This window comes from Rhamphochromis longiceps, linkage group LG2 (genome assembly GCF_057381845.1).
Source record: "Rhamphochromis longiceps isolate RC_006_pf linkage group LG2, R_longiceps_female_GT1.1, whole genome shotgun sequence".
NCBI lineage: Eukaryota > Metazoa > Chordata > Actinopteri > Cichliformes > Cichlidae > Rhamphochromis > Rhamphochromis longiceps.
Window position 1 is genome coordinate 15,227,329 of NC_140558.1, and position 12,061 is coordinate 15,239,389.

Sequence of the window (12,061 nt, forward strand, 5' to 3'; positions counted from 1 at the left end):
TTTTCATCTTTCCGGATCTGATCACGGAGGTGCTGGCACGGCGCAAGAAGTTTGAAGAAATCCGCAAACGGTGCAGGGCGGCCAATCTACGCTACGCTTTATTCATCCGGCTCGATTTCGGGTGATGCTGGACGGGGTCACACAGATTTTTGATAAGCCGGAGGCAGCTAAAAGATTCCTGGACCAGAAACTGGCCGTGGTTACAAATGAGTAGGGCTTTTTAACACAACGGTTTACTTTCTCGGGTATATGTTTTTTCTGCATAAGTCTTATTTTTGCTGTTCTTATGGGCGTGTTGATGTGGGCTCATACAGCTTAGGTCAGTATTATTGCTATTATTACTTCCTGTCACGGTCCTGGGTCTCCTGACCCAGCGTTTTTAGTTCTTTGTGATTTTTTGTATTATTGTACTTGTGTGTGATTTATTCTATGGCTTCTAGTTTTGATCCCTTGCCCTTCATGTCTCTCTGTGTCCCCTCTGTTCTGTGTAATTGTGTCTTTGCATGTTTGAGTTTCTTGTTTTTTGTCACTCTGCATTGTGCATTATGTTCTCATGGTTGGTCTTTTGTTACTCCCTCTAGTCTAGTTTCTTGTGTTCCAAGCTTAGTATTTCCCTCTGTGTATTTTTGGTTCTTAGACCTCTGCCTTACGGTTTATGTCTCTGTGTTTCTTAGTTGCGGTCTCCACTGTGTCAAGTTCGCGTCTCTGTGTGATACTTCCTGTTTTACTTTGATGGTCCGTGTCTTATGTGAATGCGTCCTGCTTTGCTTGTCTCGTCAGTCCTGATTTCTCCCAGCTGTGCCCTCCTTCTGTGTCTCATTCCCCTCGTTACTTCCCAGTGTATTTAAACCCTGTGTTTCTCTGAGTCAGTGTTGCGTTGTCCCTCATGCTGTGTGTTTCTACCTGTAGCTCCCTGTGTGTTTTCTTAGTCTTCCCAGTTTAGATTTTGTAGAGTTTTTGTGTTCAGCAATAAAAGCTGCCATTTTGAGTTCAGTCCTGTCTCCAGTGAGTTTGCGTTTGGGTCCAATTCCTGCCGGCACACAGCCAAAACATGACAGAACGACGCGACCATTACATGGACCCAGCAAACCGCTCTCAGCTGCGTGAGCGTCAGGATGCTGCCTTTGCCGAGCTAGAGGAGGAGCTCTGCTTGAGGCCGTGGCGCACTCCTGACTACGGGCGGATTTTCCGAGGAACTCGGCTGGCTCTCGGCGGTCCCCGGAGCTGTCCAAAGCCCCCACCTGCCGCTTCACCTGCACCCAAGCCGCGGCCGCTTCAGGTCGGAATTCTCCGCGTCTCTTCAGTTGCCCACGCTCCAGCCTCTGCGTCGCCGTTCTGCATGCCAGAGGCTCAGCTATTGTCTCCGCCTACTTCCCCTTCCCGTAGGAAGTGGCGCACACGCCGCAATAAGATGGACAATGTTATGCAACTCCCAGTGGTGAGTTACACTGATTATCCTTCTCCCGCTTCTCTGGACATAGACTGGGAGAACTTTTTCTGCTCTGCTCCCTCTGAGCTGGGGAATGACAATAGTGTTTTTCAAACCGTGAACCCTATCAGTACAAAACCTAGAAAAACTATAAAACATTGTGGGAAAGAGGCAGAGTTTATTTTTGATAGGTCTGTTTTTGTGGATCCGGTGGAGATTCCTTTTGAGTCTGCCCAAGCAAAGACTGTTTTTTCTGAGCGTAATTCTTCATCTACCTGTGTTTCTCCTCCCAGTGCAGCTCGGGCCCGGCTTTTTCTACACCCGTTTCAGTCCCTCGGGTGGGGAAAGCTGAGGTCCCGCTGGTCCCTGCTCCGGCTCCCAGGCCAGCTGAGGCCCTGTCGGTCCCTGCACCCGTACCAGCTCCTCGGGTGGGGGCAGCAGCTGCTCAGCCATGGCCGGTGCTCAGCCTGTTCCGGCCCCGAGCCGTGTCTCAGCTTCCTCCTGCACCCATACCTACTCCTCGGGTGGGAGTGGCTGGCATCCGGTCTGCCATATCACCAGTGCCAGTCCCTGAGGTGAGGCCAGCGAGTACACAGCCTACCTCTGCACCCGTACCTACTCCTCGGGTAGGAGCGGCTCGTGTCTCGCAGATGCCTGCACCAGTTTCTGTGTCCACTGTAAGCTCAAGGGTGTCTGTCCAGCCATATTCTTCATGTTCAGAAGGCTCAGAGGACTTAGTTCAGCCACTGTCACAACTGCCATCACCACAACAGCCACTTCAACATGTATTGCAGTCTTTTGTTCAGTCATTAGCCCAGTTCTTAGCTCAGGCATCAGCTTCCCCATCAGTTCAGTCTCCCATGCAGTCATCTACTTCACCACTATTAGTAGCTCAGCTCCCCGTTTGTCCAGTAGCTCAGCTCCCCGTGTGTCCAGTAGCTCAGCTTGCACCTGAACCATTGGCCCAGTCCCCGGTAGCAGTACAGTCTTCTGGTCAGCTTAACATTCAGCCAGGGGTCCCAATACCCTCTGGCTCTACATCAGCCCCTGCTGGAAGCTCAGATGAGTCCATCCAGCACTCCGCGGCTTCCGCGCCGCCACCCGCCTCATCCGCTGGGGGTTCTGGCGAGCCCGTCCAGCCTCCTGTTTCCGCTGGAGGGTCCGAGGGGCCCGTCCAGCCTCCTGTTTCCGCTGGAGGGTCTGAGGGGCCCGTCCAGCCTCCTGTCTCCGCTGGAGGGTCCGAGGGGCCCGTCCAGCCACCAGCTGCTCTGCCAACAGCCTCATCCACGTTTGCAGCAGTGTCATCCATGCCGCTGCCAGCTGGGGCCTCCGTGTCTCCGTCCTCGCCAGCTGCGGCCTCCGTGTCTCTACCCACGCCGTCGCCTGGTCCAGCTTCCGCTTCGGCTGCCTCATCCTCATCTGGTCCAGCCTCATCCGAGTCTTCACCCTCACCCTCGTCTGGTCCAGCCTCATCCGAGTCTTCACCCTCGTCTGCAGCGTCGGCTGCTAAGCTGCCGTCTGGTCCTGCCTCGCCTGGTCCTGCCTCGCCTGGTCCTGCCTCGCCTGGTCCTGCCTCGCCTGGTCCTGCCTCGCCTGGTCCTGCCTCGCCTGGTCCTGTGCCCACCAAGCCTCGGCCAGTACGCCTGATGCTCTAGAGTCGCCGCCGTCTTCCACGCGGCCGGCATCCAGATCTGTCCTGCCGCCGCTGCCTTCCACGCGGCCGGCCCCCTGAACAGCTCCATCGTCTCCTTTGCCGCCGCCATTGCCTTCCACGCGGTCGGCCCCCTGAACTGTTTCCCCGCCGCCGTTGCCGTCCGCATGGTCGGCCCCTTGAGCTGCACTGTGTTTGGGCTGTTTTCTTGGGCTTCGGTGTTTGCTGTGCTCTGCTTTTGTTTTCTGTGGTTAAAGGTAACTATACTGCCGTACTACAGGCAAAGAAGGCAAGAAGTAGCACTAACAGGTCTGTAAAAAACTATTTTTTTTACAGGAGACGCATGCTAAGCGCAAAGTTCAATCTGTGCTCCATGCTAATTGGTTGGGTCAGGCATACAGTGATAATTTTGGAGCTAAAGCAAGAGGGGCTGCAATTTTGTTCAGGAAGAATATTCCTTTTTGTCAAAGCACAGTTACTGTGGATCCAGGGGAAGGTACCTAATTCTTACAGGTCTCTTGAACTCCTTACCCATCACTTTTGTAAACGTATACGGTCCTAACTTTGATTGCCCTGAGTTTTTTTTTCAAAAGACTTTTAAGCTGTTGCCAAATGTGATAAATTCTAATATTATAATAGCTGGGGATATGAATCTGGTACTGGACACCCGTTTGGATAGAAGTGCATCGGCTCATACCCAACAGTCTAAATCCAGTCATGTTGTGAAGAGTGCGTTGAAAAACATGAACATGGTGGATACTTGGAGACTACCCCACAGGCAGGGCTTACTCCTTTTTCTCTTCCGTTCATGGGTCGTACTCCCGTATTGAATATATCCTTCTGGACTCTAAACTTATTCCAATTATGAGGGATGTTACCTACCATCCTATTTTAATTTCTGACCATAGCCCTGTGTCCATTGATCTGGATTTTGCAGATTTAGCTAACTTACGGAGAAGAAACTGGCGCTTTGATCCAACTCTGCTTAAAGATGAGACCTTTCATAAGAAATTAGAGAAGCACATTTTAGATTTTATTAATGATAATGATAAAGGTGATGTTGACGATGCAATTCTCTGGGAGAGTATGAAGGCGGTAATTCGAGGCCACATTATTTCGTTCTCTTCAGCTAAACGTAAATCCCAGGAAATGGCTTTGAAGGATCTTGAGTCAAATATACAGCAGCTAGAACAAACTTATCAGTCCTCTCCCAAAATAGAATTACTGGGCAAAATTACTAAATTGAAGTGTGAGTATAATTCTCTGCTCAGCAAACAAGTTTGCCTTCAAATCACTAAGTGTAAGCAAACATTTTTTGAATTGGGTGATAAGCCTCATAGGTCACTTGCAAGATTGCTTAGAAAAACACAAGCATCACAAAAAATACTATCACTCAATAACAAGCATGGGCGGACCACTAGAAACCCCCAAGAAATAAACAAGTGTTTTGAAGATTTTTATCGTAATCTTTATAGCTCTAAGAGTTCTGCGAGTCAGTCATTAATTGAGGAAAGTGTAATCTCCCAAAATTAGATGATGAGGCAGAAACAGATTTGGAGGCGGACTTCAAATTAGATGAGATTAAGACAGCTATTCAACAGATGTCAAATAATAAGGCCCCTAGGCCAGATGGTTTTGGAGCAGAGTTTTATAAAGCTTACTCCTCATTACTAGCCCCCCTGATTTTGCGTATGTTTAACTATTCAAAATGGTCTGGCTCTTTGCCAAGTTCATTGAATCATGGTGTAATTTCATTGATTCTTAAAAAAGATCGCGATCCTATGTCTGTCTCTTCCTTGGTCTCCTTTCTGTTGAGACCAAGATATTAACAAAAGTTTTATCAAACCGCCTTAAAGATCATATTGCTAAACTTATACATCCAGATCAAACAGGGTTTATCCCTAACCGCTACATTTATTTTAATTTGCATAGATTATTTAATCTCATATATAGTCCTGCTAGGTGTTCAGATGATTCTGTGGTAATAGCTTTGGATGCTGAAAAAGCTTTTGATCAGGTCGAGTGGCCGTATATGTTTACTGTATTATCCAAATTTGGATTTGGTGATTCTTTTATCAATTGGATTAGAATTTTGTACAAAGGACCTATGGCCTCGGTAAGGACTAATAATGATGTATCAAACCCTTTTCGATTGCACAGGGGCACGCGACAGGGAGATCCCATTTCTCCTTTTATTTTTGCCCTGGCCCTAGAACCTTTAGCAGCTCGTATACAGCTAAGTTCTGATATACTACCGATTATACATCAGGGTATTCCTCATAAGTTCTCTGCTTATGCTGATGACGTAGTTTTATTCATATCAAAACCTAAGACCTCGATCAGTCCACTATTGCAGCTTATTAACGAATTTGGCTCTCTCTCAGGGTATAAGATAAATTGGATGAAAAGTGAACTTGGCCTATCTGCATAATACTCCATTTAGAATAGCGCTGGATAAGTTTGAATGTCTTGGTATCACAGTCACATGTAAGGTGTCACAACTTTTATAGCACAATTGGGATAGAAAGGTTAATCAATTGGAGAAGAATATTGAGTTTTGGATCACATTGCCAATTTCCATGGTGGGGCGGATTAATGCCATCAAAATGGTAGTTTTGCCCAGATTTTTGTACATCTTTCAGTCAATCCCAGTGTGCATTCCCCAGTCATATTTTAAAAAGCTGGAATCTATTGTATCCTCCTTTGTGTGGTCGGGTAAGGTTCCTAGAATTTCTAAAAAACATCTTGTTAAACATAAGACTTGTGGTGGCCTTGGACTCCCAAATTTTAGATTATATTATATGGCTTCACACTTAAATACTTTTTCATTTTGGCGAAGGTGTACTCCAGGTGCTGATTTGGAAGGACAACCTTCATGGTTGATGATGGAACACCTGTCTTGTAGACAGACTTGTCTTCCAGCCCTGCTTAATAGCCCGATAAGAGTGAAGAATACACTTTAAGGCAGAAATCCTGTGATTCAAAATTCAATTAAGGTCTGGAACCAACTATTGGGCACAGTAAAGGCTCCTAAAATGTATTTGGATGCTCCAATATGTAACAATCATGCCTTCAGGCCTGGGCTGGAGGACATCACGTTTGTGACATGTCAGGGAAGAGGGATTTGTTCTCTCAAAGATATGTACATTGACGGACATTTTCCATCTTTTCAGCAATTGAGGGTGAACTTTAATCTTCCTAATTCACATTTTTTCAGATTTTTACAGTTAAGACATTTAATCAAAGCATCTATTCCACAATACAATTTTGATTCCTCGAAACCCCCACTTGCTCTTAACACTGTACATTACACATTTACATGATATACATATTTACTAGGGGTGCAACGATACACAAAATTCACGGTTCGGTTCGATACTTTGGTGTCACGGTTCGATGTTTTTTCGATACAAAAAAATGTTCATGCCTTTTTAATTTGTCATTTATTAAAATTATAAATATATTTTAACTCAAAAGTACAGTTTTTAAATTTAACCCTAACCCTTGTGCGTGTTTTTTATTTTGACAGCGAATGCGCACCTGCGGACCACTTATGTGCAGCCCTGGTTATTTAGCTCGTCATATTGCAGCCACAGAAATTCTTTTGTCCATGAAACCATAAAGCTGCACTTTCTTTTTGCCTTATAGTCTGATTTGTCATAACTTCTCCGTTTTGTGGTAAGCTTTTCTTTGGCTGTCACTTCTTCACCCTGACCTGTCTTATTTGGCTCAGCAGAACTAAAATATATATCTGTCTGTGAAGGTCATCGTAGTCAAATATATATCCTGCTGCTTTTACACACGCACTCACATAAGCTCAGCGATTCTCTGCGCGATCAACCTCTCACATGTTTAAGCTTGCTGCGGGAGATTTCACTTGTCATGTTTGCATAGTAAGCTACCAATTAATAAGACGATGTCAGAGGAATTGGTGCACAAATTATCATCACTCACAGATCAGTGCTGTCATTGCAAAGTGAAAGCAAAAAAACAAGCGCAAATTCAAACGCGATTTCAATATGTCACATATTGACAGTGGCTCACCGATGCCAATGACATAATTACCCAGCTACATTTCTGAAAGAATGCAAAAGCATTGACATATATTTTTCCTTCCTACAATAGCCCGACGGGCAGGGCAGAGATAGATTTTGGTAGCCCGACTGAAAAGATCGCTAGCCCCGGGACGTCGGGCTAGCGATATTGCGAGCCCTGTATCTGATTGAGGAATCACTCATCTTTGGAAAAGAGAGTTTATTACAGAGAAATGTCTCTTTCCAAAATAAAAGCTATACTATCCGCTTCTTCTGGGCTATATTCTCAGCAGCATATTAAACATATAAGGAGAATCATGTGCTAACAGCTGTCTAAATGACTCGGCTAAAGTTAGTAGCATGCTTGCTTGTTTTTTTTCTGCTTCCACTTCTCTTTGCACTAGGATGATGTCGGCGTAAATGTGCAGTCATATTCGTTGTGTTCCCACTAGTGCTTTCAGGTTAATCTCGTTGAAATGACCTTAACGCCACAACACGGCAAATCTCCGTTAACGAGCTACCGCCGATCGCCCCGTGCATGGGGCTAGACGGCCAACACGTTAACGAGCTAACTGCACTAACACACTAGTTCCCACCCATGTAATTGAGCATTGCATGGCACATCCAACATACTGTTTTACTTTAGTGCATGACTCGCTTACCTTCAGGGTCATACGTCACATGAAAACCAAAATAATTCCAAACGCCAGATCTGAATGAGGGTGGGGGAGGTCCATGTTGCAAGGAGAGCTTAACTTGTCTCGCTAGCTTGCCCTGCGCTCTTCCTTCTGACGATGCTGTCTGTGTTGAGCGCTCAGTGAATCTGCGTTCGACTACTCCGCCTAGGCTGCACTGTCGAGCCTAGGCGGAGTAGTCGAACACAGATTCACTGAGCGCTCAACACAGACAGCATCGTCAGAAGGAAAGTTGATAAAATAAATTACAAATGTTGTATTGTTCGATACATATGCGTACCGAACCGAAAGCACTGTATCGAACGGTTCAATATCGATACGAATATCGTTGCACCCCTAATATTTACGTGATATTCACATATTAACATTTATGTTCCAAACAAAATATGCGTAAATTTATCTATTTTCACTTTACTTACAGACTTAGTCATGATGTCTACTACCATGTCTTCTTTTGCACAATATTTAACTTGTACTTCCTTCTCAGTTATAGCAGACCTAATAAAATGATACTTGACATCGATGTGTTTACATCTTTGACGGTTTATAGGATTTTTGGACAATGCAATTGCACCCTGATTGTCTGCAAGAATGGTAAGTGGTGAATATTGCCTTTTAATGTCCATGCCATTAAGTAGCTGTGAGAGGTATAAGCTTTCTTGTACTGTGGCGGCCATCGCCATGTACTCTGCCTCGCACGTTGACAAAGCTACTGTAGCTTGCTTCCTGGTTTTCCAGCAGATCACTGGCCCATTTTTGGATAGTACAAAACAATAACCCGTTGTACTTCTCCTGTCACTCAAATCTGTGGCCCAATCTGCATCGCTGTATGCTATAAGATTTAGGTTTCCTTCTGTCCTTTTATAGCACAGCTCTTTGTTTAGTGTCCCCTTAAGGTAACGTAATACATGTTTTGCTGCTGTCCAATGATGCTCTTTTGGCTCAGACAGGGATTGTGACAGTTTGATCACTATCCAACTCAAATCTGGTCTTGTACATGTCATTAGGTAAATTGTGGCGAGCTCAGACAAGGAGGAGACAGAGGTGTTGTTTGGTCTTGCTTCCCCAAATTGCCACGGAGCACAGCCGTTTATTTTCCAACAGAAACACACCGCTGCTAACCCAACTGCTCGGCATAGCTTAGCACAGGGGTCGGCAACCTGCGGCTCTTTAGTCCTTATACTGCGGCTCCGCGTGGTTTGGGAAAATAAATGACAAGTATTTAGCTGAAGTGTATTTTTGGTGTTAGTTCTTTTTAAACTTGTAGTTCTAAATTGGAAGATTATTGTGATTTTGAAATATAAAAATCAAATTATATTTTATTATTTTTTGTTGCTCAAAATAATCGTCACACTCGTGGAAGCCGGTATGCTCGCCGAAATGCCGTGCATTTACCGAGACTTTCAACCCCAGATAGGCCAATTATGGATCTTCGGATCCACATTATGTCAGCAGCTCCACCGTGAACTATGTTAAAAACAAACACCGCTCACGCCCCACAGATTTCCCCTTGTGGGACTAATAAAGGTATATCAAATGACAGCTTACAGTCCTGCGTAAAGATGAAAGTGACTTCACTGTGCGCAGAGGTTCAGGAGCAGAAGTTCCATTGTAAACATATCACGGCAGACCCGACGATGTTTCCATGAACATGCATCTCGGCATCTTTTTATTGCCCACTTTTCACACACGGTTGCTGTACGCATACAGCCGGCTGTAGCTTTTCAGCTCAAAGCCCAACAACACAACAGCAGAGAGAGCACAGACTTCAAGGCGGCGAGGCGTGATTGCGGGTGCCGCTCAGGTGCGTGCGACTCCCATGCAGCGGCACTGGAGACCACACCCCGCCACACACATTTACCAGGTAAAATAAATATAAGTAAATAAATATTTATGCAGAATTTTGCAAATATTTATTTTTTTAGTAAATAGCCTGTATTAGCGCTTTACTAGTACCTACGGACTCCAAAGCGCTTTACACATTCAGTCATCCAGTCATTCACACACTGGTGATGGCAAGCTACACTGTAAAAAAAAAAACTTGTAGATTTACAGTAAAACGCTGGCAGCTGTGGTTGCCAGAAATCTACCGTAAAATTACGGGTGAAACATTTTCTTCTTTAACGGTAAGAAGGTATTGTTATTGTTGATTTTACGGTTAAAAATAGTGCTAGGGTCAATATTTTACCGTAGAAGAAAATGTTTTAACTTGAAGAAAAAATAACGTTTTTCCCTAGAATTAACATGAAAATAACATATAAAATAAAGTTTGTGCCAGAAAACAACATTTTTTCCCTGTAAAATTAACTATCAAAAAATAATAAAATACAATTTTATTCTGTAACAGTTTTTAGACTAGAGTGCTTTTAAGTGTTCTACTCTGTAAGCTTAATACACAAACCATGATTTTATTCAAATTACTAAATGTAATTTAGAAATGCAGAACCAAGTGGGTTCACTACTTCAAATGCATCCTGGTATAGAACCAGCTTGAGGCAATGTGGATTTTCCTGAAAAAATTTGTTTGACACAAACACTTTACCATCACAACAGTCCCTGAGAACATCTGGTCTTGAAACATTATTAGGATTCACTGATATGAGACCTTGCCAAAAACTTGATTCCAGCATAACCCTTCAAAATATTTAGCAGAGGAACATAATAGGCAAATCTCTCCATCCTGTTCTCGTCCCTGCCCAAAAACACTTTTCTGGGTTCAACATACTTGAACACATCTTTAAAGCACTGAACTCTTGAATAAGCAGTTCTCAGGGGCCCTGTGTGACATGCTGAGAACAAGTCCGATTGTTTTACTGTGTCACAGATTTTTATGTCTTCATCTGAAACTGACATATCTTTTAGAAGTGACCTTAGTCTGATCAATGTATACATCTGTCCCAATTCATGTATATTTTGTATTTCTTCAACAATGGTTTGAATGGTAGATGCTGGCAGAAGATGCTGTCCCTGTAGTTTAATGTAAAACATACATACATTTCTGAGATACAGGTCACTGAAATTAGACCCATCCATACCAGGGTCTTCTATATCTGATACACTGGCACCTTCCTGTATGGTGGCACTTGTAGATGGACTCTGAGTATCTTTGTTTAAACCACAAATCTCATTTTCTTAACGTTTGTGTTTTCTAGACATATGAGAGGTAAATGTAGATTTTACAGAGAACTCACTTTGGCATCCTCTCACTGGACAAGTTACATGCCGTCCCTCTTCTATGTGTTCCTGTAAGTGAGCAATCAAAGCTTTAGTTCCTTCACATTGGCATTCACAAAGTGAGACAGTGCAATTCAAACCCATTAAGGTAGCATTCTGAGAAACAGTTGCGGTACCAGTGTGGTGGCGGTAGAAGTGAGACTTTAAAGCAGCATATCCAGAAAACACCTGCTTACAACTGACTTCAACACATTTAAAAATACACCGGGGTTCATTACGATGCAGTCTGCAATGCAAAACATAAGCTTTCACGGACTGAACCGATTCTCCACATATGCTGCAAAAATACATAATCAATATGACACAGCTGCGAGGCTAGCTATGTTAAAGCTTCAGCCGGATGTCAAACAAGGCGGGAAAATCCAGGCCGCATTTAGACAAAGCATTCAAATATAGCTATACTAATTAGACGGTTTCCATTAATACACCCGTCTCCAAAACACGTCTCAAAACGCGCACTGCTGGTTTTGCAAGGCTCTTTTCAGCCTGATGTAGCTAACGCTAATGCTAGAAACGAGCTAAAGCTAACGTAAATTTATCATTTGCGCCTTCACTGCCTGCAACACAATGCTGTCGATAAATAAACCAAGTAGGATTATTTTCTTACCGTAGTAACTGAAGACGAGCTGTGGTAGACGTTAAATTAAAAAAAATGAGAAACAAGTCCACGAAAATGAAGATAGCGTGCTGCCGTAGTCCAAAGCAAAACTTGTGTGGAGATGTACAGACGTTATCTGCGGTGGAGCCTGATGCAGTGCGCTGATTGGCCCGTTTGAAATCAGGCGCCTTGATGTGAAACGGTGCTCTAAACGTCAGGGGAAAACGCCTAGTTTTGGGAGGAGGTACTTTTAAAATCTTTTTTTCTTCATATAATAATTAAGTATGAATAAATAGAACAGACAACAGATTATTGTTTTAACACTTTTGGGATTATATGAATTCACTCAACAATATAGTATGTCTATCATTAGCTGTAGGTCTCTCAAGTTGTTTTTAGCTTTTACATTTTAAACTCATG

At 43.9% G+C, this 12,061-nt stretch overlaps 1 long non-coding RNA gene across 1 annotated transcript; it reads right to left on the reverse strand.

Moving 5' to 3' along the window:
- Positions 1–10,248: 10,248 nt before the first annotated feature.
- LOC146677079 (uncharacterized) lies at positions 10,249–11,772 on the reverse strand. Its single transcript, XR_014907377.1, has 3 exons — positions 11,651–11,772; positions 11,001–11,052; positions 10,249–10,319 (listed from the first exon to the last, which is right to left on the reverse strand). It is a non-coding gene; the product is annotated as an uncharacterized LOC146677079 (long non-coding RNA).
- Between the last annotated feature and the right edge of the window lie 289 nt (positions 11,773–12,061).